Below are 25,846 nucleotides of genomic sequence, written 5' to 3'. Positions count from 1 at the left end.
AACAAGCCCTAAATTCTGACCTACAGCTCGAGAACCACTGCTTTAGAACATGTAGGAAGTCTCTGTTGTTTTTTTTGCAGCTTCTGACAGCCTCCTCCTTGGGTTCTAAATCTTGATCCTGGATCCCGGTGACCTCCACAATTGCCTTTGTGCATGGAGAAAAAGGATTCCTTGTTCTTACGACCCAAAGTCCCCCTTGGACCTCAGAACCACAGCCATCTAAATCAGTGGTGGCCCAAGATCCCACCTGTGCAATGTAAGGAGCAGTATTTCTCACTCTGAGGAGGCCCAGGCCAGCCCCATCCCAGGCTGGATCAGCTCATTTGCTATTCCAGGCTCTCCAGTCTCTTTTCATACATATCAAAGCACCTTCCAGATTCTACCTTGGGAGGCCCCATCTAGAGTTCCCACTTCTCTCCCAGCTACACCTTTGGCCCAGGTGGCCTCTAAGGATCTCTGAGCTAGGATTCTTAGCCACACAAGTACTTCTGATTTCTAGCATTTGTGACTTTTTTTCCATAGACTCAGAGTTAGAAGGTATCTTCAGGACCATCCAGTTCAACCCCTGATTTTGCCAGAAAACTGAGACTAAGGGAGCAGAAGTGGTAGGTCATGTTTGTCAGAGAGTTGGTGGAAGAATGTGGTAGAGCCCTAGTCTGCAATACAGGACTCTGCCTCTGACATCCAAGAGCACCTTCATGTCACCAGCTCAAGACACATGTCTACTGATTGTCTGGGGTCTATGAAGGGCAAGAAGGCCCCAGATGCTTCAGCTCCTGTTGGAATTTGTTCAAGGTCAAACCCTGGATTAACTCACACTTACTATAATGTTCCTCATGAGGGTAGAGAGAAATCTCAGACCAGTGGAGTGGAAAAGAGAGAAGACAGGGCTACTAGCGTAGTTGGGTTGGGAGGAGACCAAAAGATTTTCTGCAGCAATGATTTCCTTTGAATGTAAGCTAGCCCAGATTTGAGCTGTCTATGGGGGCATGTCAAAGGAATATTTTTGGTGTTGACATGGTTGGGAAGAGAAAACTGGGGACTCTAAGTAAAGGCACCTTTAAGGGAGGGTGAGAATGATTGTGTTTGTTCTCTCCAAGGCCACAGGGAAGATAAATACAGGCCTTTCCAGAATGTTCTGTCAGCACAAGGTCCCATTTCTCCAAGTAACAAGGGAAAAGAGACCATGCGCCTCCAAGGTGAGTCTCAGCAGAAAGCCTGTGTGCTCTGGAGAATGGTTCAACAGGGCCAAGTTAGTTTACTTAAATTGTGTCATACTCTGGGGCTCAGTATAATTTGAAAGTGATGTGAACATTAGAACCCTTGTTTCTTGGTAGGTTATCTAGTGACGCCTCCTGGCATTCACAGGCAGCCAATTTCTTACTGAGGAATTTCCACTAATCTCTTCTCCAGGAATAGACCTTGGCTCCCAAGGTAGTGTCAGTGAGTTCAAGGCATAGTTTGACTTGAGCCCTAGCATTGCCAGAGCAAAATGCTCTAGCTGGAGGGAAGCGAACAAGAGGCAGAGTCTTCTCCAAGGCACCCAGACCAGTGGGGCAATTGCAGTGGTCTGTGAGCTTTGGAGTCCTCTCCACTTCAGGAACCTTAGGACCAGAGGTCTGAGGAAGAAGGAGGGGACAGTACAGCAGAGCAGAAGCTCATGTACATGTGATATAAGCGTTGGCCTCTTCTTCCTCACCCACTATTTCTGTAACAGCTTTCCTATTTCATCTGTGCTCCATCTTTATGTTAAGCTATTCGGGTGAAATAATATTGGTTCCCAGGCTCAGATTCTCCCTGGGAATGATCTTCAACAAAATAGAAAATATAGCATATAAAATACCCCATATGGAAAGGGGAAATAGGGGGATTATAGATTAAATAAGATTGCCTGAGTTGATCATTATTAAAACTGGGGGATGGCATGATTCATAATAGCCAAAAGGTGGAAGGCATGTGACATATCAATGTACAAACAAATTGTGGTATATCTATACATACAATGGAATGTTATTTAGCCTTAGAAAGGAAGGAATTCCTGACACATACCACAACATGGATGAATCTTGAGGACATCATGCTAAGTGAAATAAGACGGTCACTAAAAGACAAATATTGTACTATTCTACTTAGAAGAAGCACCCATAGTGTACAATTCTACTTACAAGAGGCACCTATAAAAGTCAAACTCAAAGAGGCAGAAAATAGAATGGTAGTTTAAGAAACAACAGGCTAATTTGAATATTCATCCAAAAGAGGAAATGCACAGGAAGAGCCAAGGTAAACTTAGAAACAAGAACCAAAGAGGGGAGACATGCCTTACCACACAGCAAATTTTACTTCAATGCTCTAGTCGTTAAAACTCTGTGGTAGTGGTATAGGAATACACTAAGATGTCTGAAAAACTGAAGAGTTAAAAAATGGATTCTGGGATGGCAGCAGCATAATGTGCCTCTTTCCCTCCACATACAACTCCAGCTTGTACCCATCTACCTCTTTTGAGCCAAGCAGCTGTTGAGGCTGACAGGCAGTCAAGGAAGGGCCTGGAGGAAACAGAGTGGATAGTTGAGGCAGGGCTTTCTGTCCCTAAGAGAACCTGCAGTGAGATTGTGAAGGAAGCCTGACTCTGGCCATGTGTCACTCTGGCCATGCTCAAGTCTCCCCAGCCCAGAAAAGCTAAAGCAGACGGAACAGGTGAACTGAGGGTGCTACATCTTTGGGACTGTGGACCTAGGAGTTCCTCCTGCTGCCTCAACAGGAGGTCGCCTGCCAGCCTGCCAGCTCTTACACAGGCCTCCACAGCCATCACTTTTCTAGCCACTGAACCACTGGGACCAGACAAAGAAAGGAAACAACATACCCAAGAGGCCGGTAGCTACAGGGAGAGGACTGTACCAAACATCCAGAACACGCTTCTTCAGAGCCACCAGCAGAGACAGGTGACAACTTCAACAAAACAACAACAGAAAGAACCCAGTGAAAATATCCTGAAACTGAAAAGCGTGCTTTTTTAACCAAAAAAAATGAAGTGGATGATTAAAAGGAAATGGTAGAGATGAGACTCAAAATTAGTGGCTTGTAAGATGAAGTGTCAAAATTTCACAAACCATGGAGGAAAATACAAATAAATTGAACTCAGAAAGGAAAATATGAGATTTAGAGATCTAGGAGACTAGATCATGGGACTAATTGATTCCAGAAGACAAAATAAGACATTGGAATAACATGTATAGATTCCTGGGGTCAGGAGGGGCAGTCAGTAGTCCTGTACCTAACCAAGCGGTCATTTGCCCAGAAGAAAAATGGATCAAAAATATATATACATGTTTTTACAAATACGTGAGGATTCAAAAGTTTTAGGACTGTGAAGAAAATAGTTTTTAAGACTCCAACTAAAATCAAATGAATTGTAATAGAGAATAGAGGAAACAGGGGTGAGCAATAACCCATGTTTCACTATATATACATATACACACATGTATTATATATACATGCTTGTCTATATACACATATGTGGATATATGTGTGCAGAGATATGTCCACATATATATGGTTTAATATAAATGGATAAGAGAGACGGTCTGGAAATGTATAATGCTGAATAAGGATTCTTAAAATAAAGGTGAAATACTACAAAGAAAATTCTAATAAGATCTAGAAAGAAAAGTACTATGCAATTTCAGCAAAATCTAGGATTTGGAGGCAGGCATGCAGAGTAAAAGCATCCCAAAAGCCCTTGGGGTAAGGAGAAAAAAATGGGGAAAGTAAAAGTATTCTAAATATTCCATTGGTGGAAGGAAGAAGCACCTAAATGGGAGAAATAAAGAAATAGAGTATGTAAGTGGGATACTCTGTTTTCTTATAATAGCAAAGAAATAGAGTTTGAATATGAGCACCAGAAAAGGAAAAGGGAGATAACCATTATGGGCTAGAAAGAGTACAGAGGAACTCCCACATTAACAAGGGTCAAATGGAATGGCAATCTGAGCAAGCTAGCCATATTGAGGAAAAAGAAAGAGAAAAAAAGTCATAAGTGTAAGGTAAGCCACAAGGAATCCAATCAAGTATTTAAGTTGATCTGATTCAAGGAATTTGTTTTAAAGAATCAAATCAAGTAATCAAATCAAGTTGTTAAACTAAGTGTGAATGAACTGAATTCTCTCTTTAAAAGACAGATTATATAGACAGGGCTGAAAAAAAAAAACCAAAAATCTATCTCAAATATTGTTCATAAGAAACATACCTTAAACAAAGTGATAAAGAAAACTTAAAAGTCCAGGAGCAGATCCATGTAAATAGAAATTGTGCTTTCTGTAAAAGTGCCATTTCACATCATCAGGGAATGGTGGGTATTTCATACAAAGTTCTGGGACAATTAGATACATATTTGAAAGATTCAAAGTTGGATCAAAGAGAAAATATCTGTAACAAACTGGGCACCCTCAAGAAAATTAAAAGACAGGCAATAAATTCAGAGAAAATATTTAGAATATATTTGTTATTCGTAATAGACAAAAAATTAATATCCAGAGTTTGCAAAGGTATAGTACAAATCAGTAAGAAAAAGATAAACCACCAGTGCAGGAATGGGCAGAGGTCATGTTGGTTTCATGCGAGAGGAAAGCCAAAAGGGCAGTAAACCCGTAAAATGGTGCTCCACTTGACTTACAGTAAATGAGGACATGCACAATGCCATTAATAACACAATGCCATTTTTCTGTCATTAGATTGGCCAAAATGTTAAAGATTTTTAACATCAAGCTATGGCAAGTGTTCAGGGGAATATAAATACAGTCTCTTTGGAAGTCAATTTCAAGATATTTAATACAATTTTTTGGCTTGAATTGAATATAATTTTTAAAATGCATTTCTTTTGACTCAAAATTCTACTTCTCATCTTTATTCTAAAAGAAGACACATGTGTGCAAAGAGGCACGTACATAGCAAAGAGCTGAAAATAATGTAAGTGTGCACCAATCAGGGAATGATTAAATAAGCTGTGGCACACCCAAACCAGGAAATGTTGCAGCTGTTTGAAAGAGGGAGTTACCATATATCTAATGTATAGAAATATGAAAAGATATTTTTGACACATTGTGAAAGAAGTAAGCTGCAGAACAATTTATATAGTCTATCACTTCTGTAAAAAAAAAAAATCCCACAAAATTATATTATACCTTCATTGTATAGGTATATAAACGGGGTGGGGGCTAGTATTGGGGACAAGCAAAGGGAATTTTAGTTTTATCTGTATTGTTCGAGTTTTTGACAATAAGAATCTAATCATGAATTGTATATGTGTGATTAAAATAGGTGTTTAGGCCATAGCAAGAAAAATGGCCTTTATGCTTGGAAGGGCAGATGCGTCCATTAATCCATTCATAAGTGTCCACCATAGGCCAGTTGCTGCTGAAGAGAAAAAAATGAATCATACACAGTTCAGTCCTGGAGGCATTCTCTATCTTGTAGAGGAGATAAGACTTATAAACCAGTAAGTGAAATAGGTCAGCAAAACATGATCCAAGCCATAGGAGGCATATAAACAAATGCTGAGGGAGTTCTGAAAGGAGATTAGTTCCTGGGGAGAGAAGCCAGGAAGAGAAAGACGCAAGAAAGGCTTCATGGAGAAGGACCGTGTGTGTGTGTGTGTGTGTGTGTGTGTGTGTGTGTGTGTGTGTGTGTGTGTGTGTGTGTGTGTACTGGTGCCCTGTATGTTGGGAAGGAGCAGCCAGAGGCTGGCAAAGGAAGTCCCCCATTGGGGGATTTATATGTCAGAGTGCAGATGAGGACAGAATTGGGAGAAGAGGAGGGAGAACAGTGAGCTTTTGAGTTGGGCTAGCCTGAGGGCATGAGAGCTGGAGGGAGGGGCAGGGAGTGATGAAGCTAAAAGGGAAACCAAGGCAGAACTGTTTACTTGTTTAGTGAACACTTACTGAATGCCAATGAATTTCACTGTCTAGTGGGAGGAGCAGGAGAGGTTGTCTGGGGCAAACAATAAATACATGACTATATATTTACAAATAACTGCAATATCACATGCATGCTTGCCTGTAAAATAGACTGCCAGGCTGAGAGATTTGGATTCAATTTGTGATGTGAGAGAGAGCGACAGGTTTTGAGGAGAGGAGTGACACAACCAGTCCTAGGAATCTCACCATGGCACAGAGTGCTGGCAGACGAAGACAGGTGTTTACAGTGATCTGAACCAGAAGTAATAGGAGGCTTCTAAAGAGAGTGAAAGAGAGAAAGAAGACGGGAGAACGGATGTGAGGAGGATTACGAAGGGAGAGTCATCAGGATTTAGTGAGTTTGGTTTTGAGTGTATTGCTTCTGAAGTATTTGGGATGTGTTGGATAAAGCAGAGGTGCGCTGGATAAAAGAGGAAGCTGAATAAGAGGAACTTGAGAAGGCCAGCTGGCTGGAGAGAGCAGATGCAGGAGTTCTGGAGAGATCAGTCAAGGAGAGCAGTTGGTGTGGGACAAGAAAAGGAGAGGGTAATTCTGGGATTTCTTGGGATCCCAGCAGAGCAGAAAAAGATCTAGGGAAAGGATTTCATGGGGGAAAAAATGCCAGGATTTCAGGTGTGCAAGAGTGTCTCAGAGGAGACAATAGCAGAATTCAGTTTGGGCATCTCCACCTCAAACTTGGGTTCCTACCGTCCAAGGGTGGGAGGCCCGTGTGATACTGCATGTGCAGTTGGCACCAGCCATGCAGAGCTGCACCTGGGAGCCAGACAGGTGAGGCAGCAACAAGGAGAGGAGGCCTTAGCTACAGCATAGGGAAGATATAAATTGGGCATGCAGGATAAAAGGGCTGCTAAAATAATGAAATAACTGCAGCCTCTGACTAGAGGTCATGTCCATGGTGATGGCTCTGGGCCCCCCTCCTTCATGTTGTTCTCACTAGCTTCTCCTCTACAGCTTATGGGAACACAGACCTTCCACAGGCCACAAAAGAGAAGAAGAGCAGACACATCTTCCTGCTTGTACATCTGTGCAGGACTTTGCCTCAGATGGGCTGCTGGTGAGTGGTGAGTGACAGGCATGTTTTACAACCCCTGAGTAAAGTCTCCCACCATATGTGTTTTTGTTTTCACGTCACTCAAATTTCACTTTTCTGTATATAAGATGCAAGGCGATTTGGCATTCAAGGCCTCCACACCTGGTTCCACATTACTTTAGCTGCAGTTGATATCTTGGGCAACCCTTCTCCATCTCCTTTCCTGCCCCAGAGGCTAACCTGCACCAGCCTCTGGCTTCCACTGAGTCTGTAGCTCCAGAACGTTACCTAAGGAAAAGAGGAGTGTGGGGTCAGGGTGTTTATTCTTCTGGGTCTAAGTGTGGTTCTGGGTTTATGAGACTGAAGCTTGCAATTTTATTGGTCCACAATTATGAATAAAATATTAGGAAATATCTATTTAGAATGAGGAAAGAACTCAAATTTTAAAAAGCTTACAAATTCTCATGGTAGCACTAAATGCAGAGAAATTACAGTATTTTTTTAATTAGCTGCTTGGAAAATTCTATAATACTTTTTCCCTATTTTTTTTAGCAGCATCTTCCTCTTTCCTTTTCATGTATTTTTTGCTCTGCCTCTTCATAAGACAACTTTGTAATATAATTTTCTAGAGAAAGAATGGAAATGTAATCCAGTCCTTCTTCTAGAAGGCTTGACTGGAACTTTTTGTTTTTAATCATGGATAATATAGAACAATCAGCTTCACAACTCACTGTAATATCATATAAGATTTTGAGATTGTGGTCCAATTTAGGAAGACTTCTGACCTTTTCTTCCATATGTCACTAAGATTTAGGACATTTCAAATTTTCTTGTCAGGAACTAATCTTAAATACTCTAAATTGCTAACACTTATAAACCGGTTCGTCTTTGAGGTCCCCTTTATAGTGGCATAACATGAGTTGTATGTTATCTTCTGTAAAGGGTACCATGAGGATTTGCCCAGATCCCCAGATACAGGGCAGTGCAACCATCCTTCAGCTGCTGAGAATATCCTATGTACTGAGGCCACATGCTGGTTGTCTTCTCCCAGTCCTCCTTCCTTGTTTCCTTACAAATATATCTCAAGAGCCTTCTGCATGCAACTTTCCATTTCATAGGAGATTTCTACGGAACCTAATCTAAGACATTTTCATGAATGTTAGGATTTTGTATCAAAGCAGCAAGAAGAGCAAATCATTTCCCAATGAGCTCGTATGCTTTACTCTTCTTCATCAATAAGATTATCAGATAATCCAAGGTCCTTTACTTCTATTGGCATTTCTTTCTTCCTCTTAGTATTAAAATTACTACTTTTGGTATGGTCTGAAATTTTTTTATGCTTATAGGCCACAAACACAGGAATGTAAAAACTAACATGTGAAATTCCGTTTAAAAAGAAAATAGTACAGTATGTTTCTAGTTGCATGTGTTCCAGGTATTTCTGATAATGAGAATTGGATTCTCCAGGTAAGATTTTATAAGTCTGGTGATGAACCATAGATCAGCTCTGGTTCCTCACATTACCAACCTCTGTTCTCTCTACTCATATACATCTATGCTGGGCACCAAAGGACACATTCATATTACAATGCGATCTCTGTGTACCTTCAAGTCATATGAGTTTGAGGTAAGAGTATTCCTGCAGGAAGACATTCCTACAAGAAAGTCATTCCTACATGAGGACAGCTAGTAATGAATTAAATGTATACAGAAGTGACTGTAAGCAACTTAAATATATACCACCAAACCCCTTAACCAGATCCTAAAAATATCCACAACGACTGCAAAGCCACCCCACATATTACGCACATGGTAGAGGGCAACTGGGATAAAAAATATGTTACTTTTGCAAAATTTGCCAAGAACTTTTCCAAAAACATGCAGCATATGAATACACTGCTGGGGCTCCTCCTTAGGCCTGGGGAGGGGCCTGTGCTAACTTGGGGCCCTGAGGCTTAAACTTCCCCCACTTCACTGTGAATCCACCTCTGCCTGGATCTCTCCCTGCAGCCTTGCCTCAAACTGGCTGTGTCCTGGACCGAGAGGCCTCTGTTCCTTCTAAGGCAGCTCCTCTGCAGGATTCTCTCTGGTTGTTGTCTCCATGCCTAAAGTGATACATACTTCTTAAGCCTTGACTCTTACTGGGCCAGGTTTTCAGCACCATTCTTTCTGGTGCCCCACTGCCCACGCCTTTACAAATAAACCCTCCCCAAATTATCCCATTTTGGGCATGCCCTTTTTATCCTGTTGGACCCTGGCTAGCCACCACTCCCTCCTTCCCAACAAGCACCTCTGTCCCCCTCCCGCTGTCTCCTTACTCTCTCCCTTCCTCATGCCATCCCCAGGTCATTCATTCTCTCAGGCCTTGGTTTACACCACCTCCCCGCCTGCATGTCCTGAGCAAATTCTACCCACTTTTCCAGGCCCAGCTCTGACGCAGCCTCCTCCTCAGTCAGAGTGGTGCTTGGGAAGTGCTGTGGGCAAGTGGATGCTTGAATATCATCTGAGCAGGGTCTGCTCTGCAGAAGCTCCAGGGAAGGGGGATAGGCTCCAGGAGATATTGATTTCATAATTAAGTTTCAAAAGAGACTCTTTACTCATCTTTCCTGGAGACTAGAATGTCTGTTTAACCCTCCACTTAGGGAGACCCTGTGAAAGTGAGGGAGGTTCCTTCTATCCCTGGGTGAGCAGGGCAGGATCCCCTGTGTCTGGGAGTATGTGAGTGATTAAAAGGGAAGCTGGCCCAGTTCCCTGCACAAATCAGTTCCAGCCACAGTGCCCGAGGGGCTCTGCTGGAATGCTCGACAATCACACTAATGTATCCTTGCTGGGCCTGTCGTGGAGGAGGAAGGCACGTCAGCCTAAAGAAAGGGGATTCTGGGATAACAGAGAGGAGAATGGCATTAATCCCAGTGGGAGAAGAGTCCAGATTTTCGTCTCTCAGGCTCCATGAAATACCTCATTGCAGGAAGTGATGGGAAACAGCCTCTGCCCTGGTCAATGGCAGCAAGTTACAGCCCCTCCTGGAAAAGGAGACTGAAAAAAAGGTGGGTTCCAGGCCTTTGTTCCAGGCAGCAAACAGGCTTGGTGGCTTGCTGGCTGCCCAGGCACTAGATGGCTGTGGGAGCCTGCATATTCCTGGGGCGAAAGTTTGGGGTCCAGGATTTTGGCCCAAGGGAGAGTCTTGTCACTGAGAGTGCACGGAATCTGCTTGGTATTTGAGGATCTTCATGAAAAATAACATGGAACGTGGAAGCCAACTCTCTGCTTTGACTTTCTGAGACTTGGGCAGGAAAATGTAGGGACTCTCAAATCAGTGAAGTACCAGATGTCTAGGGAATTGCTTTCAAAATTAATTTGAAATTAGGATACATTTTTTCATTTCCTTCGTAAAGTTGGAAAAGTATGCCTGTCTAAATGTAAGGAAGTGATTGATTACCTTTGACTTACAAGTATGTTGGGGGAGGGGTGGGGGTTGTAGTTAATGGTCAGTGGAACATAATATTAAGGCTTAGTGGACAGAGCACTGGCCACAGGCTGTGGGGCTGTGACCTAGATCAGGCTCCACCATTATAACAGCTGTGACCTTAGGCAAGTCAGTTTCTTATTCTGAGCCTTAGTGTTCTCATCTATAAAATGATTTAATTGAACTAGATGATTTTTACTATCTCCTCTAGTTATAAAAATTCTATGATTATTGTAAAACCAATCACAGGCCATTGAAAACGTAAGCTGTTTTTAGTACTCCAATTAAGTGAGCTTATTCTCCCTTGAGCAGGGCAGTTACAAAGCCAGGATCACAGTCCCTGGGCTCTTATCTTGAAGCTTCCTCTGTGTGAGCTTGGGTAATTCAACATGCCTCTCTGAGCCTCAGTCATTTAGCCAGGGTTCACAGGGTCAGATCTGCTCTCTCATTCCCCAGAGAGAAGCTTTGTGTACAAAACCAAAATGCCTTGGGTCTCATTATGTTGGTTCTAACCAAGTAGACAGGCATTTCTGAATCTTCTGTCTGGGACACTCACAAACAGCAGTCTATCATATATCCTGACTAAGATCCACCTCATAATGGGGCTTAAATGAAGCATAAATGCACAGAAGATGAAAGTATCTTAGGGTTTCCTACATTTAGGCTCTTATTACCTTCTTAAGCTTGGTCTCAGTCCCTGACCCTATTCCCCTTGGGCGGCTCAAGATTGCTAGGACACCGATGAGGCCATCTGAAGGAGTAGAAGACCCATCTCCTCTGGAGGTTTTTCCATGACCCAAAAACATCTCCCATTAGGTTTCAATTCTTCACACTGCTTCCAGCCCACCCTTTCTGCTAATTTACTGGTAACAGAACTTCCTTAAACACAGGAGCTGGAAAGAAGTGGTGCTTTTATAAGGCAACAAGTAGAACAGGTAAGACCAGAAGGCCTTTTCTCACAGCCCCAGTTTTGGATCAGGCAAACCCAGCTTTGATTCTCAGGGGATTACTTCTGGCTGTGTCGCTTTGGACAAGTTACTTAACCTCTCTGAACCTTAGTTCCCTCCTCTGTGAATATCCAGTATGGCTATTAGGTTTAGAGACACTAAACATAAAACAACGGTGTCAGTGCAGTGACTCACATGTATCTGAAGCTCAATACATTTTAGTATCTTCTCCTTCTCCTTCCTTGCATGAAATATGGGAAAGTGAAATGTCGACAACTATTTGCTTGGTAGCATGATGGTCCTGTACTCAGCTCTCTAGCCAACCATTACCCTCCAACTTTTCATCTTTTCCAATCAGAACCACCCACCCATCCTCAAGACACCACCACATTGTGCCTTTGCTTTTACCAATCTCTGCCTAGGCAGCCCTCCCCAGTCTCCACATTCCCAAGGATTTCTCACTCCTCAAGGTCCAGTTTAAATACCATTTATGCAGGGAGCATTCCCCAACTTCTAACTGGAAATCAATACCACCTCCTCTGAGTGGCCATGGTGTTTTTGATGTCTCCCTCATCATTTCCCTTCTATTGTGAAGAAGTAAGAATATTCCCCTCCACCACCAGCTGACTGTGAATGACATCTGTATGTGTATCACCTTGGAAACCCTCAGGAGAGTGACCTGTGCAGAGCAGAAGCTCAGAAAATATTGATTGAATAAATGAATAGAGATATATTTATTCAGGGTAGAAGAAGAGATAAGATAAAAACTGTAGCTCTTCAGAAGAGGAAGAGAAGGGAAAGGAAAATTAACACTATTTTCATACCTATTGTGTGAGATCAGTATTGTAACCCCCAGTTTATAGAGGTAGAAAATGAAGCTCAGGAAACTAAGTAATAACATTATGAAACCATTATTGGCACAACTACGCTCTGGGCCTGGTCCCAGTGCTCCCCAAGCATCATTCTATTTAATATTCACAACAACCCTTAGGAAGTAGTATTACCCCATTTTGTAGATGAGGAAACTGAGGCTCAAAGTAGATAACCCAAGTTTTTGAAGCTTACTTATGGGTCCTTTACTTGCTGTAACTGATTGTTTGTTCCTCCAGAGCCCCAAATCCCATTGTGGAGCTGGAAAAAATTAACTTATCAAGTCACAGATCTCAGAGATTTTTATCTTTTGAGGGAGGGTGGGAGTAAAAGAATTGTCTTTGTTTTTGTGTTTTCCCACTTATCTCAGTTTCTTTGAACAACCAGTTAAATAATTGAAGCCTCAAACTTCCACCAGGCTATTTCTCCCTCTCTGCATTTTGCCCTCTCTCCTCTGCTGGAGGGCCAGTCCCTGTTCTCTTCTCCAGGTTTTCACAGCCCAAGGTGGAGAAGTCAGCTGTATCTGCTTGTGTGGCCCTGTTCACACCTGAGCTACATCCATGCCACAGAAGCTGTGGTCTGCCCTCTGGGCCTGCTTCTGCCTGAGGTCCCCACCTTTTCTCCTTCCTGCTGCTGCCTCAGTGGCTCTCCAGCTCTCACTCATACAACAGACCTAGGTCTCAGCCTGTCCCTTGTGGCATGGCCATCCTCCTCACTGTCTCTGCCCCCTCCCCTCCCCACAGAGGCCCACACAGGCCTGATGGCCTCAGCTCTCAGTGACCCTCTGCATTCCCCACCAGGGCCCCTGGGACTCCTGGCTCAGGCCCGGGAGCCCCACGCTGAGGGGTGGTCCAGCATCAGGCCCACTGTGCTCCAGGAGCCCATCCCAGGTTAGTGCAGGGGTCCTCTGAGGACGGTCTCCTCCCAGAATCCTTAAGCAGGAAGAGGGGTCCAGACCACTGCTCTGGAATCCCTCCAGGTGAACGGCCTACATCATTTACCCTTCCCCTTCCCTTCCCATTCCCCCGCCAAGCCTCCTCCCTGTACTGAAAGGGCTTCCTTTCTCTCCCACTGACTGGGGCATTCCCTGTGTCATATTCTCCTCCTTCCTTAGATGTCATTCAACTTTTTTTCTTTCTTAGGGCCATAAAAGCAGAATGGCTGTAAGAAGAATATGTAAGGGAAGCATCTTGAAAAATGTTATCCTCAGTCCCTTTGTAGCACTAGGGATTAAATCTAAATATGCCAACTCTGAAGCTTTGCTCTTAACCACCATATTACACAACTAATAGCATAAAGCAAGAGTAGAATTTGAACCCAGATCTAATCCAACCTCAAAATCTAAGCTTTTCCATTAAACCATGTTTCTCTTTCTCCTTCCACCAACAGAAAGCTTCCTTAGACCCTGTTCCCTCCAGGCATATCCTGGGGCCTCCATCCCATACCATAGCAAGTGCAGGAGTCCCTTCACGTCAGCTCCAGCGTCTCCTTCCTCCCTCCTGGCTGAGCAGAATGCACAGCATCTCCAGTGCTGACTCTAGAGTGCCTCTGGAGCAGAAATGCAGAAGGCCTATCCTGGAAAGCTCCAGTGCATTTGCTTGCCCGCTTGGATCACTTAAGGCTTGAGCCGGTCTTTTCATAGGTTTGTTTTGTGGTTGGTTTATCCCTCCACTGGGGTGAATGGGTTTCACTTTGTTGTGTAAAGGAGGAAAGGTGGCTTGTGAGCCAAATGGAACAACAAACATAAGATCAGGCTGAAGGATGCTTAAGATTCCCACCAACCTCAAAAATCCTCCTGAGAAGCTTTCTCAGCTGGTTTGGTGCAAGCTTTGTTTTCCCCTTAGCCAGATATGCAGAATCTGTTCCACTCACCTGGAAAGTTGCACAGCCTTGACAAGCACAGCCAATTAAGAGATTCCTAACTGCTGTTCCTGCTCCTGTGTATTAGCAGCTGTTGGCCTCTCAGATGCATGGCCCCTGGTAAATAAGAATAAAGAGCTGAGGCAATTTCCCAGATCATTCTGATAAATATGAACTATATTTGCCTAAAATATGTTGGGTCCTGATTTTCAGGTAGAGGCAAAAGTGATGCCTTTCCTTTTCTCATTTATTAACAAAGGCTTGGAGAAACCCAGTCTAAGAATTCAATTTAGCAACTATTTATTGAGTTTCTGATGCACAAGAGAAAGAGTCTGGGCAGGTCAGGGCTTTGATTACAAAGACAAATAAGACATGGTCTTGAACCTCATGTGGTTTCTGGCTGGTGGGGATCGGTGGGGGTGACTACATATAGCGCCTATATTCCTTAAGAAAATTCTTCCTGTCTTTGCTCTGCCCCCTATTCAATTGCTTCACAGACTGATTTCCAGAAAGATTGGTTCACATACACTGTCTCTCAGGCCCCTCTGCGGCCCTTTGACTCTGCTTTAACTACTGCATTTACATGCACATCTTAGTCTTTATCTTACTAGAGTTGCCTTATTTACCAAATAAAATTAGGAGACATACTAAAAAAAATTTGTTTCTATCTGAAATTCAATTTAAATGGGCACTTTTTGTTTTATCTGGAAACACCGTCTTGCATAACTCTCTGCCAGTTCTAACCTAGCAACTATTTGTCCTTCTTGAAATCATCTCCTCCTTTAGCAGATGTGACATTGACTGACATGACTCTCTACTGGTCTTTCTGCTTTCTCTTGGACCACCCCTTGGTCTTTTAGCTGTTGAGTTCCTCCAAGCTCCAGCCTCTGCTCCCTCTCTTTCTCTCTTCCCAGGATACCTTCAGCACAGTTGTGGCCTCTACCATGGTGGTGCCCACATTGATAAGTCTCCTTCTAGCCTAGAGAGCACGCTTGCTGCACTCACTCCAAATCTCTATACCTCATGGTCTCTTGGCAACTCCACCATGTATCACAAGTTCTCCAAACTCAGCATATCACAAATTTTACTCATCTGTCCTTCTCTATTCCTGCTCTTTCCCATCTCATTTATACCATATATATATATATATCACAAATAAATTTATACCACAATCAAACATGCTGCCCAAGTTAGAAACCCAGCAGTCACTCTTGATTCTGCCTTTCCCCAACATTGAATTTGTTTCCGTGTAAGATGGATTCTAGCCTCTAAAATTCTCCCCTCTGTCCCCTAATCCCTGTCTGCCATTGCTCTATTACAGGCCATCCTCATCTCTCACCTAGATCACTGCAGGAGCCTCCTAATTGGTCTCTCTATGTCCTTACCTCCTTCCTCCCACTTGTCTTCCACACTGTCCCCTGAAGGATATTGCCAAAACAAATGTTGCACTATGCACTTCACTTGTGTCACTGGGTAGCTTGTCATACAGTACCTGGTAAATGCTCTCCTCTCCAACCTGTCTGCTGACACAGAATAATCCCAGCCATACTGAAAATACACTATCTTCTCCAAGCACACAATATGGTCTCAGAGTCTAATTTCTCACATGTCATGGCTTTTTCTGCAATGTCCTCTTACACTTGAAATCGCAGAAAACTACTCATCCCCTTAAATGTTGACCCTGCTTTAACTACCAGCCTCAAGTCAAGCTTTGCCTCCCTGCAGAAGCCTTCGTATATTCTCTAAGAAGACATGGCTGGGGAGGAGAGGGATGCTCCCTGCTCTTTTTCTTCTAGTTGCTAGAGTCTAACACCTTGTACTAACCTCTGTTAAAAAGCTCTCTAGAGCAATGATCTGTTTGCAGGTCTAGAAATGTCCTATAATTGTTTGCACATTATACTAGATATTGAGCTCCTTGAACATAAGGACCATATCTTTTGTTTTGTTAATATTTAGAACTTGAAAAATAGCTAAGATTATAAAAACTAATACAACCAATACCTGTGTTCCAATTCCCCAGAACTGACCACTACTAATATTGTGTTGTATGTACTTCCAGTCTTCTCTGTTTGAGCCTACACTCACCCCTGAAAGGCAAAACTGGAAGCAAAAGAGCCAGACATAGGGACCCCAGAGTAGGTGTTCAAGAAATACTGGGCTGGGGTGGGGGGTGATCTGAGAGGAACAGGAAATGGGTGAAATATAATCAGTTAAGGCATTCTTGCAATGGGCTTTGAAACAGCAGAAATTCACTTTTTCTTAAAAATGTCCATTTTCTCAGAGATGAATGGCCAATGTGAGCTGTATACTGGTAGCAAACTGAAAACATTAAATGAAAGAAAATCTTACTTTATGTGGTTTTGGTTTTTTAAAAAAGATTTTGAAGAACATGGCAGGACTTTGAGCCCTGGGGAAGCTTGCTTTGAGTTTGTTTCAATGTTTGTTCAAAGAACTCTCTCAACCAGCTGAGAAAACTATGCACCAAAATAATAATTATGTTTATCTTTGGGTGGGAGAATTGGAGGCAATTTTTTTTCCTGTTTGCCAATCTTCAGTTTTTTAAAGCAACATAGGAGAGAGAAGGTGCTTTAAAAACTATATTCAAAGAAAACTAAATAGTGGGAGAAATCTTTTCATGAGAGACATAGATGATTTGAAGGGGGGGAGATTAAATGTAGATAGCCTAGAATTTGAAGCTTGAACTTTAATGAGATTTCTCCCTGTTGGGATTATAGATTGACTGTACCACCCAGGGAACAGACAGCTGACCTCAAATCACATGCCAATATACTCACAATTAAACAATGGCTCAAGAAGCTATAAAGCACACAAAATGCATAGTGGCTAAAAATAATAAACAAATGAAGCTTTTGTGTTTTCTTGCCTGAGAACAAGGGGCCTGTTCTTTTTAGTATTTATAGTGAAATAGTGAGACTCTGTGGAAAAAAATACAGCAGTTGGTAAATGTTTCAAGTGAAGCATAGCAAACACATCATAGAATCTGAGTGCTTCTGACTTCACCTGTGATTGGCTAAGAATGAAGGCCTGGCTATGAGCAGGTGGCCAGTGGGCCTCTAGATTAGCAATTCAATACAGAAATTGATGATTCTGAAATTTCATTTTTTCTCTCTTAGTTTTTTTCCTTTCTGAATTTTAAAACAGGAGAAGTATTATTTCACAGTGAAAAAGTGATATATTTAGAATTTTTGCACCTATACTTGCACTAAAACAAGGCTGTAATTTTTTCCTCTGAAGGTACCAGTTCTGTTTCAGGACAGATTACAGCTGATAAAACAGTTTAGAGGGCTTTGCAAAATTCTGAAGCATTTTGAAAACAGAACACTTTTCTCCATGTATTTAGTCCTGTGCATTTGGCATAGAGAGAACAACAGAGCAAAATGCCCAGTTTGGTTCCTTTTAATTAGATGCTCTCTTGAGTTTGGTTGTTTTTAGTTCCCTTTGCTTCCTGGGTGAGGAAAGTTGTGCTAATGCCTGCTATTTGCATATCCAAGTGATGGGGTAGTTTTTGGCAACCTCTGCACCCCCCAGTCCTGAAATACTTTCTTAGTATGGGGTCAGACATCCACAATTCTCTGAGGACACTCTCCTATACAACTTGCCAGGATGCCACAGGGTGCAACCCAATCCTATAGTGTGAAATGGAAAATTCGGTGGCAGCAGTGATGTTTGATGAGCAGTGAACTGGGATGGCAGGTCAGTCTGCCAGACTTCATTCCAATGATGCCCTTTATAGATTTGACCTTTTGCTTGCTGGGCCTCTCTCTACTAGATACTGTTGCGTGCAGCTCTGGAGTTAAGAGGAAATAATTTAACATATTCATTTATTTGTTCTGTCAGTCATCAAATCTTTATCAGCACCTATAATGTGTAAGGTACTAATAGATGCAAATAACTTTACAAGAATAGAAACTTAGACCTGTGTATTTCATAATTTACACTGTTTTCGTCTGTTCAAAGAAGATGAAACAGACATAGCCCTTGTCTCAGAAAGTTTACAATCTAGTGGGGGAGATGAAGTATGTAGATACATAGCTACATTATAGAATAGAATATGGTATATGTCACAAGAAAAGAGCTAATTCCTGACCAGGGAATGAGCAGTTGTCCTGGGGTGATATGCCAGTGCTTTTACAGTTCAGAGTGTTCAAAAGTAGCAGAGGCCAATCCAGCTTTTGGTCAGAGGTGTGTCTGCTCAGGACCTACATGGTGGAACTTGGAGCATGAATATGGAGGAGACAGTAGCTGTACTTCTGCCACTTCCAAGAGAGTTAAAGGTGTGCTCTCTTGGTTTTGAGGCTTAATACCTTCTTCAAGAGAATGTGCATACCCGCATTTGGTTGCCTTGGCAAAACCTGTACTTTGAAATTCAGAAACAGTTTTAGAGCCTGAAAAGACAAATCATAGCTGATAATTCACGTAAAATTAAATCTACTGATAGCAGGTCTAAGTCTCACAGTTGGGCCATTTTCTAAAGCCACACAATTTAGGGGCTAATATTTTTTTCAAATTATGGGGGAATAATTTGCAGATCCCCATTGCTTACATTGCTGACCTAGTTCTAAAATTTATAACTCTTTAATGCAATCTCACAAAGATTCATCACATTGTCTAGGGAATGAGGCTTCTCCTTGCTGTAAACACTTTTTGTTTCTCTATTCTTTATTCTGGTCAGTGTTCTCACATGGTTTAGAAAGATTTTTTACTTTGGTAACAAATATGTTATTTTTTCTTTGGTGACTCAATATCTCATGGTGTCTCAAATATCTCATTTTGAAAGGCCAGTTGCCACTAAGCAAGACTGTAGATAAGGAAGATGTAGGCACTTTAGATGAATGTGTACTAACACCAGAAAATTCCTTTGAAGAAGAGCTGCTCACTAAGTCCCTCTGACTGTGTGTGAGATGCTCTCCTCTCTTAAAAGAGAATAAAAACAGGAGAATTGTTTAAATAGTAGCTCATTAGAGATTCTGATTAGTCTGATATTTTGCATCTCTGATTTGGCGTATCATCTACATTGGGTTTTCATGACTCTCATGTCCTGAATGCCTGTGTCTAAGGAGTTAAAGACCTGCTCCTTAGACTTTAAAAAGCCTTCCATATTCTTATACCAAGAAAAATTAGGGGATTTGCCAAGTTCTAAGCTTGGCACAGCTTTCTTCCCCAACTGATTGAAACAAAGAAACAAAGTTATGCTTCCTAAGAACACACACTATAATCTGAAGTCTTAGTTTTATTAAATACAAAAATATAAATTAATCATATCCATTTCCAGATAATTTTCTCAAACATAAGTGCCAAAATCAACTCTTACCACCTCTTACCAAAAGCCACGTAGAATGAATTTTGTTTCAATGGGTCAGAACATTTCTGTTGATCTCTAATACTCCTCTGTGATGAGGCAGAAATGAAGATGAGAAGCAAACTTAAGTCTACTGACAAATATAGAAAATGTTTCACGTACCAAGTGAGTGTGTCCATGTTTTCCTGTTTCCATCTGGATCCTTTTCAGTGTGATTACTTATTTTTAGGTTGGCATTTTAAAAGGAAGATGAAATGGCTTCAGGAAATGATATGAAAGGTTAAGAAGATGGATGAAAAGTATAAGTCAAGAGCTGTCATGAAGGAAAATGTAGCCTTACAGGTTTATGTTTAATGTATTTCTTAGAAAACCTGATATCTATATTTCTGCTAAATCTAAACCCTCAAACCCTGTAATCTTGAGTAGTTATGCCATAGTGTAAAGAACTATAAGAGAAAAAGTAGCACATGAGGTCACATAATCCTAGGAGGAGGCAACGTAACCAAACATTGAAATGCGAGCAGTACCCAAACAGGCTGACACTATTTAAAATGTTTTACAAAGCCCTAGAGTCCTGGGGAAGAAGGAGGTATGAACCAGAACAAGGGGGCAATTTGGTTATATTACTCACATTGAACCCAGACAGCCTACCAAAGCTGAATTACATAATCTTCAAAATAGTGTTGAGGAAAGAAGCCCTAAGAATCTGAATAAATATTAACTACTTTCTTAACATTTTGAGGAGTCCAGGATACTCTAGTTTAATATACTTGTAACTCCTTTGTGAAGTAAGTAACAATAAAGTAGCCAGTTATCTGTGTCTGAAAGTCAGCCATCAGGTGGGCACCAGGACAGAGGAGAGAAAGGATTGCCTCCCCCACTGTTTAGATGGTCCAAGCTTGTCTTTGATCATGCCAGTCCTGCCCTATTCTGATTCTAGGTCCCCTTAAATTTCACTCTGGACTCCTGAACTGGGTCTGGAATGAGTTCACCTTTGGCTGAATCTGGACTCTGTCAGGACTTCAGCTTATAATCATCCTTAGAATCTTCCACTACAGACAGCTTCTGTGACTCTTTCGGGCCCTCTCATTCTGACTGTGGCTGTGGTCCATATAGATGCAGCCTTAGCCAACCACCCCTGGCCCTGGAGAAAGAGAAGTCCAGCAGGAGGTATGTCTCTCATTTTCTAAGGAGGCAGGGATTTACACAGTGGACCTTTTCTTTCTTTTCCTGCACTCTTCCATCACATGCAATTGGTCCTGACACTGATCTGCCATTAACTAAACTTGACCTTTCTGCACTGACACAAATAAGAAGACACTGTCCCAAGTCTATTGGAGGGCTCTTCCCTTTCTTTATCCCTCCCGCCTTATCTACCTTCCTTCCAAAAGTATTTGCTGGGCTCCTCCTATGAGCCAAGCCCTGTACTAAGTGCTAGAATTATAAAGACCCAGTCCCTGGCCTCTATAAACTCCCTGCTCTCTATAAATTCTAGAGCCTTCTGCCTTGGAGAAAGAAGACCAGTCAAGACTATCTGTTCAACAGTTTTGAGTTTTTGCCTTTGTTTAATATGAGGAGGAATATGAGTTCATTTGTTCTTTGTCCCACACTGGCTACTTAATTAAAGGCAATTAGGAAGAACTTTGGGGGGAAAGTGTGTCTTAGAGAGCTTAGGTTCACCAGCCCAATCTGAGGGCTCCAAAAGAGGTTTTCAAAACTCTTCAATATGTGTATTTGTAAAATTTTAATTTTGAAATTGTTATATATCACAGGAAGTTGCAAAAATAGCTCATAGAGTTCCTTGAACTCAGATTCTCCCAGTGGTGACATCGTATGACATTAGCTTGATACCATTAAGTATACTCCAAACCTCATTCAGTTGTCACCGGTTTTTATGTGCTCTCGTTGGTGGGGATATGTGTATGTGTTTGGATCTTTGCCATTTGACCCAACAGAGAGGTTGCATAACCACAAAAACAAAGATACAGAAATATTCCATCACCAAAAAAGGAACTCCCTATTGCTACCTCTTAGAGTCACACTTCCCTAACCTATCCCTGGTCCCTGGGAACCACAGATCTACACTCCATCTCTATAGTGTTACCATTTGAGGATGATTATAAATGGAGTCATATAATATGTAAGCTTTCATCACTAAGCATAATGCCCTAAGACCCTTCCAAGTTGCTGTATATATCAATAACTTATTCCTTTTTATTGTTGAATAGAATGCCATTGTAAGAATGTACTAGAGTTTGATTAGCTACTCAGCCACTGAAGGATGTTTTACTGTTTCCAGTTTCTTACTAATATGAATAATGCTGCTGTGTATGTATGCTCACATAGAGGTTTTTGTGTAAACATGAGTTCTCATTTTGGGGGGATATATGCCAAAGAGTGCAATTGCTGAGTATGATAGGTGTATGTTTAGTTTTAAAAGAAGCTGTTTATTAGCTTTTTAAAAACATTTTATTGAGGTATAAATGACATAATGAACTGCATGTATTGAGAGTGTAGAATTTTTTTGACAGAAGTTATGTACATTGAAACCATCACCACAATAAAGATAACGAAGGCATCCTTACCCCCGATAAGTTTCCTCCCTCCTCTACTTGCCCTCCCACCCAAACCCATCCCAGGGCTGCCACTGATATGCTTTCTATCACAATAGATTAATTTGTTTGCATTTTCTAGAATTTCATATGAATGAGGTCATGCTCTTGAAGTGGGTGGTGGTGTCTGGCTTCTTTCACTCAGCATAATTCATCCATGTTGTTGTGTGTGGCAATAATTAATTCCTTTTCATTGCCAAGTTGTAGTCCACTCTATGGATATACCTCAACTTGTTTATCATTCTTCTCCTGATGAACATTTGGGTGATTGGCACTTTTTGGTAATTACATGTAAAACTGTTATGAAAACTGATGTGCAAATTCTGTGTGTGGACATGCTTTTATTTATCTAGGGTAAATGCTCAGATATGGAAGGTTGGGTTATGTGGTGGATGTGTATTTAGCTTTTTCAGAACTGCCAAACCATTTTCCAAAGGCACTGTATCATTTTCACTTTCCACTGGAAGTCTTGAGAGTACCACTTGTCCTACATATTCACTAACACTTGATTTAGTCAGTCTTTTAAATTGTAGACATCCTTCTAGTTGGGTATTTCATTGCATTTTAACTCTATTTTCCTAATGACTATTGATTGTGAACAACTTTTAATGTGCTTATTTGCCATCTATATATTTTCTTTGGTGAAGTGTCTCTTCAAATGTTTGCTCTTTTAAAATTGGGATGTCTGTTTTTTTATCATTACTTTTTAGGAGTTTCCCAAGTATCTGTCCAATAAAAGCTCTCCTGCCCTGTTTTCATTTTATATTTTTATTGAGAGATTAAGCTTCTGTTACTGTAAAGTAAAATAGCCCAAACTAATTCCAACCTCACTTTGTGAAGTAAAGAGAAATAGAGTTGTGGGAAACCAGGAAATGATATAGCAACAGATCTTGGCAAATGGTGAGCTTAACAAGCTCTCCTTGAAGAGGAAATACCTGAGGGAAGGCTCACTTTCTGCCTACTCCACCTGACTTCTTGAACCCCTTTTTTGTCTTAGTCTCACAGTTGTTGTATTTAGCCTCAGTTATTCAGGCTTCTTTCTCCTCATTCTCTACAACGTTTATTGAGCACCTACCAGGTGCTAGAAGCTGGGCTAAGAACTGTGAGGAAACTGATGGAAAGGACACCACACATGCCCTCAAAGAGCTCTTAGTTCATACTGGTGAAAGGGATGTACACACATTGCCAAGTGTACTGTAATAAACTCGATGACAGAGGAGTGAATGACATGCATGACAACATAGAAGAGGGTACCATTCTACTGGGTTGGGGGGGGGTACCAAAGTTTCCCTAGAGGAGGTGGCAGGTGAGCAGAGCTTGGAAAAGTGCATAGGATTTTAACAAGTGGAGAGAAGGGAAAGGGCATTCTGACAAAGGACACAATGAGTGAAGGAATGGAATGAGAAAGTACGAGTGTGCTAAGAGAACATCAGTCTGTGTGCCTGGAATGTAGAATTTATAGGAGGAGTCAGAGATGGGTGGGGGTGTTGCTATGGCTGGAAGAAGTTAAGTGAGGGCTGATGATAGAGATGATGGAGCATCTAGAATGCCCAGCAAAGGAGCCAAGGGAAGTCTCTACACAGAAGCTTAACGCTTCAGTCATCTTTCCTATCTGTTTATTCATTTCAAACTCACCCAAACTAAAATAACATATCTAAGGCTTAAAATAGTGTATCATCTGCTGTTTTTCTTCAACATTAAAGGTAATATCATTTCATGCAGTTTGTGTTGATGGTCTTTTATTGTTCTGGAAATTTTCTCTGAATGCTAAAATATTCAAGGTAATGTGCAGAAACTAGAAAAATATTTTTTAAAAGCATGGTGACAGTTATAAACTGACCATAAGCCTTCCCCTCAGATACCTTCCACATATGGGAAGCTCTCTGGTAAGTTTCACCAGGACGAAAGCCCCATCCAAGGTTTTTGTTATTGCTGTATTTTCTGAACTTCATCTAGTGTCCTCAAATGAGGAGAATGCTCCCATGGTCCTTGATCTGAACCTTTCTTGTGGCATTTAGCCTTTCAACCCTGTATTATAGTCCTTTGTGAACTTATTCCTCCCAGACTGTGAACTCTTTGAAGAGTCTCACCTATGTATTCTCCCCTCATTCCTTACCCCATGGCCCACCCCACCATCTAACATGGTATCTCATGCATAGTGGGGGCTCAGTAAATGGTGTTTGGATAGAAGGAAAGGTGAATGAGTGAATGGATGGTTATTTTAATTTTATTATGCAGGCTAGTGTTTTTCCAAGTTTTTGGAGCTCTGGGGTTCAACAGAAGGGTGTCAAGTTTACCCCGTGGGGCCAAAGGGGCTTGCCAAAGGGCAAAAGTCTGGCAGCTCCACCTCTCCCATCCCCACACTCTTCTCCAACCAGATCCACTTATATTTGTGTTGTGTGGTTGGGCCCTACATTAGATTTTATTTTTTTAAAAAGGTATTCTTCTGCTAAAAATAAAAAGTTTAAAAATTACTGATGTATTTACTAATATGCTGATACAATTCTTTGAAAAGTGGGAAAATGAATCCTAGCCCAATTTATACTACAGTAGATATAAATCTCTCAGCCATTTTTAGAATGAATTCTCTTGAGTCAAAAAAGAGGGTTACAATCTAGCAGTGATGCTGGGCTGACAACTGAGGTGAGGCAGATGTCCCAGCATAGTCACAGGATACCAGGGGGCTCCCTGCTAATAAATGCCAGTATGTGTATGAGAAAAGCACTACTGAATCCTCCCAGTCTACTACATAGTGTCTTTTATACTTGGGGAGAAACTAACAAATTGGTAGTGGTAGCAAATATCCTTTAGTCTTCCATAAATAATTTTACAAAGGGATGGGAGGTTAAAACCTCTGAGTCTATCTGGTTTGTGGGTGCATCACAATTTCTTGAGGCAGAAGATCTAAGCTTTTTTTTTAAACATCTGAATGAAAGAGGTCTGTAAGAATGCTAACAATAGTCCTTAGACTTCTGAGCATACATGACTCTGGCCAAGTCACTCACGTATGTCTGAGCATCAGTTTTCTCATCTGTAAACTGGTGACAGTAATACCGGTCCCCTCTACCAGGAAAGGATGTCATATAAGTCATGGAGGATAATGGAGGTGAAAGTGCTTTGTGAACCTCAAAGGTTCACTTACAAAAGAAAGGTGCTAGTACATAGCTTCTGTTCTGGCAGGATCTTCTTGTTCTGGACCTTTCTCTGACAGAAGCTGATGTGGTTCCTCCTTTCTCTTTGCTGCAGATTCCAGGGAGTCATCCCACTCCTGTGCAGATCCACTGGACATGCCAAGAAGCCATAGAATACAACCTATAACAAGGGGGAAAACCCAGTAAACAGAGACAGACCCATAAATGACCGGGGATGAAATTAGTAGACAAGCATTTTAAAATAGCTGACACAAACATGCTCAAAGATTTAATGGGAAATGAGTAGCATGAGAGAAATGGAAGCTATAATAAAGAACAAAATGGAAATATGTGGAGTTGAAAAATATAATACCTGAAGTGAAATGGTTTTGATTTCATGTGATTAATAGCACATTACACATAAGTTTAAAGGGTTGATTAACTTAAAAACATACCTATACAAACTTTCCAAACTAAAGAACAGAGAGGATTAAAGTCTGGGGGAAAAATATTGATCCAAGTCTTAGTGATCTGTCAGATGATATGAAGCTATTTAACATACTGAGTCCCAGAAGGGAAAGCAGAAAATCGCTGAAGAAATAATGGCCAAATGTATTTCAAATTGGATGAAAACTACAAAC

General features: G+C 41.5%; 1 long non-coding RNA gene across 2 annotated transcripts; it reads left to right on the top strand.

The window, feature by feature from the left end:
• The first annotated feature begins 53 nt into the window (after window positions 1-53).
• LOC118968256 (uncharacterized) lies at window positions 54-25,846 on the top strand. 2 transcript variants are annotated; one of them, XR_012128744.1, is made up of 3 exons: window positions 54-1,199; window positions 6,921-7,030; window positions 25,321-25,846. It is a non-coding gene; the product is annotated as an uncharacterized lncRNA (long non-coding RNA). The 2 variants fall into 2 exon arrangements; XR_005055812.2 differs by lacking the exon at window positions 54-1,199 and adding an exon at window positions 6,190-6,303.

Source organism: Manis javanica, chromosome 3 (genome assembly GCF_040802235.1).
Source record: "Manis javanica isolate MJ-LG chromosome 3, MJ_LKY, whole genome shotgun sequence".
Lineage (NCBI taxonomy): Eukaryota > Metazoa > Chordata > Mammalia > Pholidota > Manidae > Manis > Manis javanica.
The sequence above is the reverse complement of the archived record's forward strand: the minus strand, read 5'-3'. Positions and strand labels throughout refer to the sequence as shown.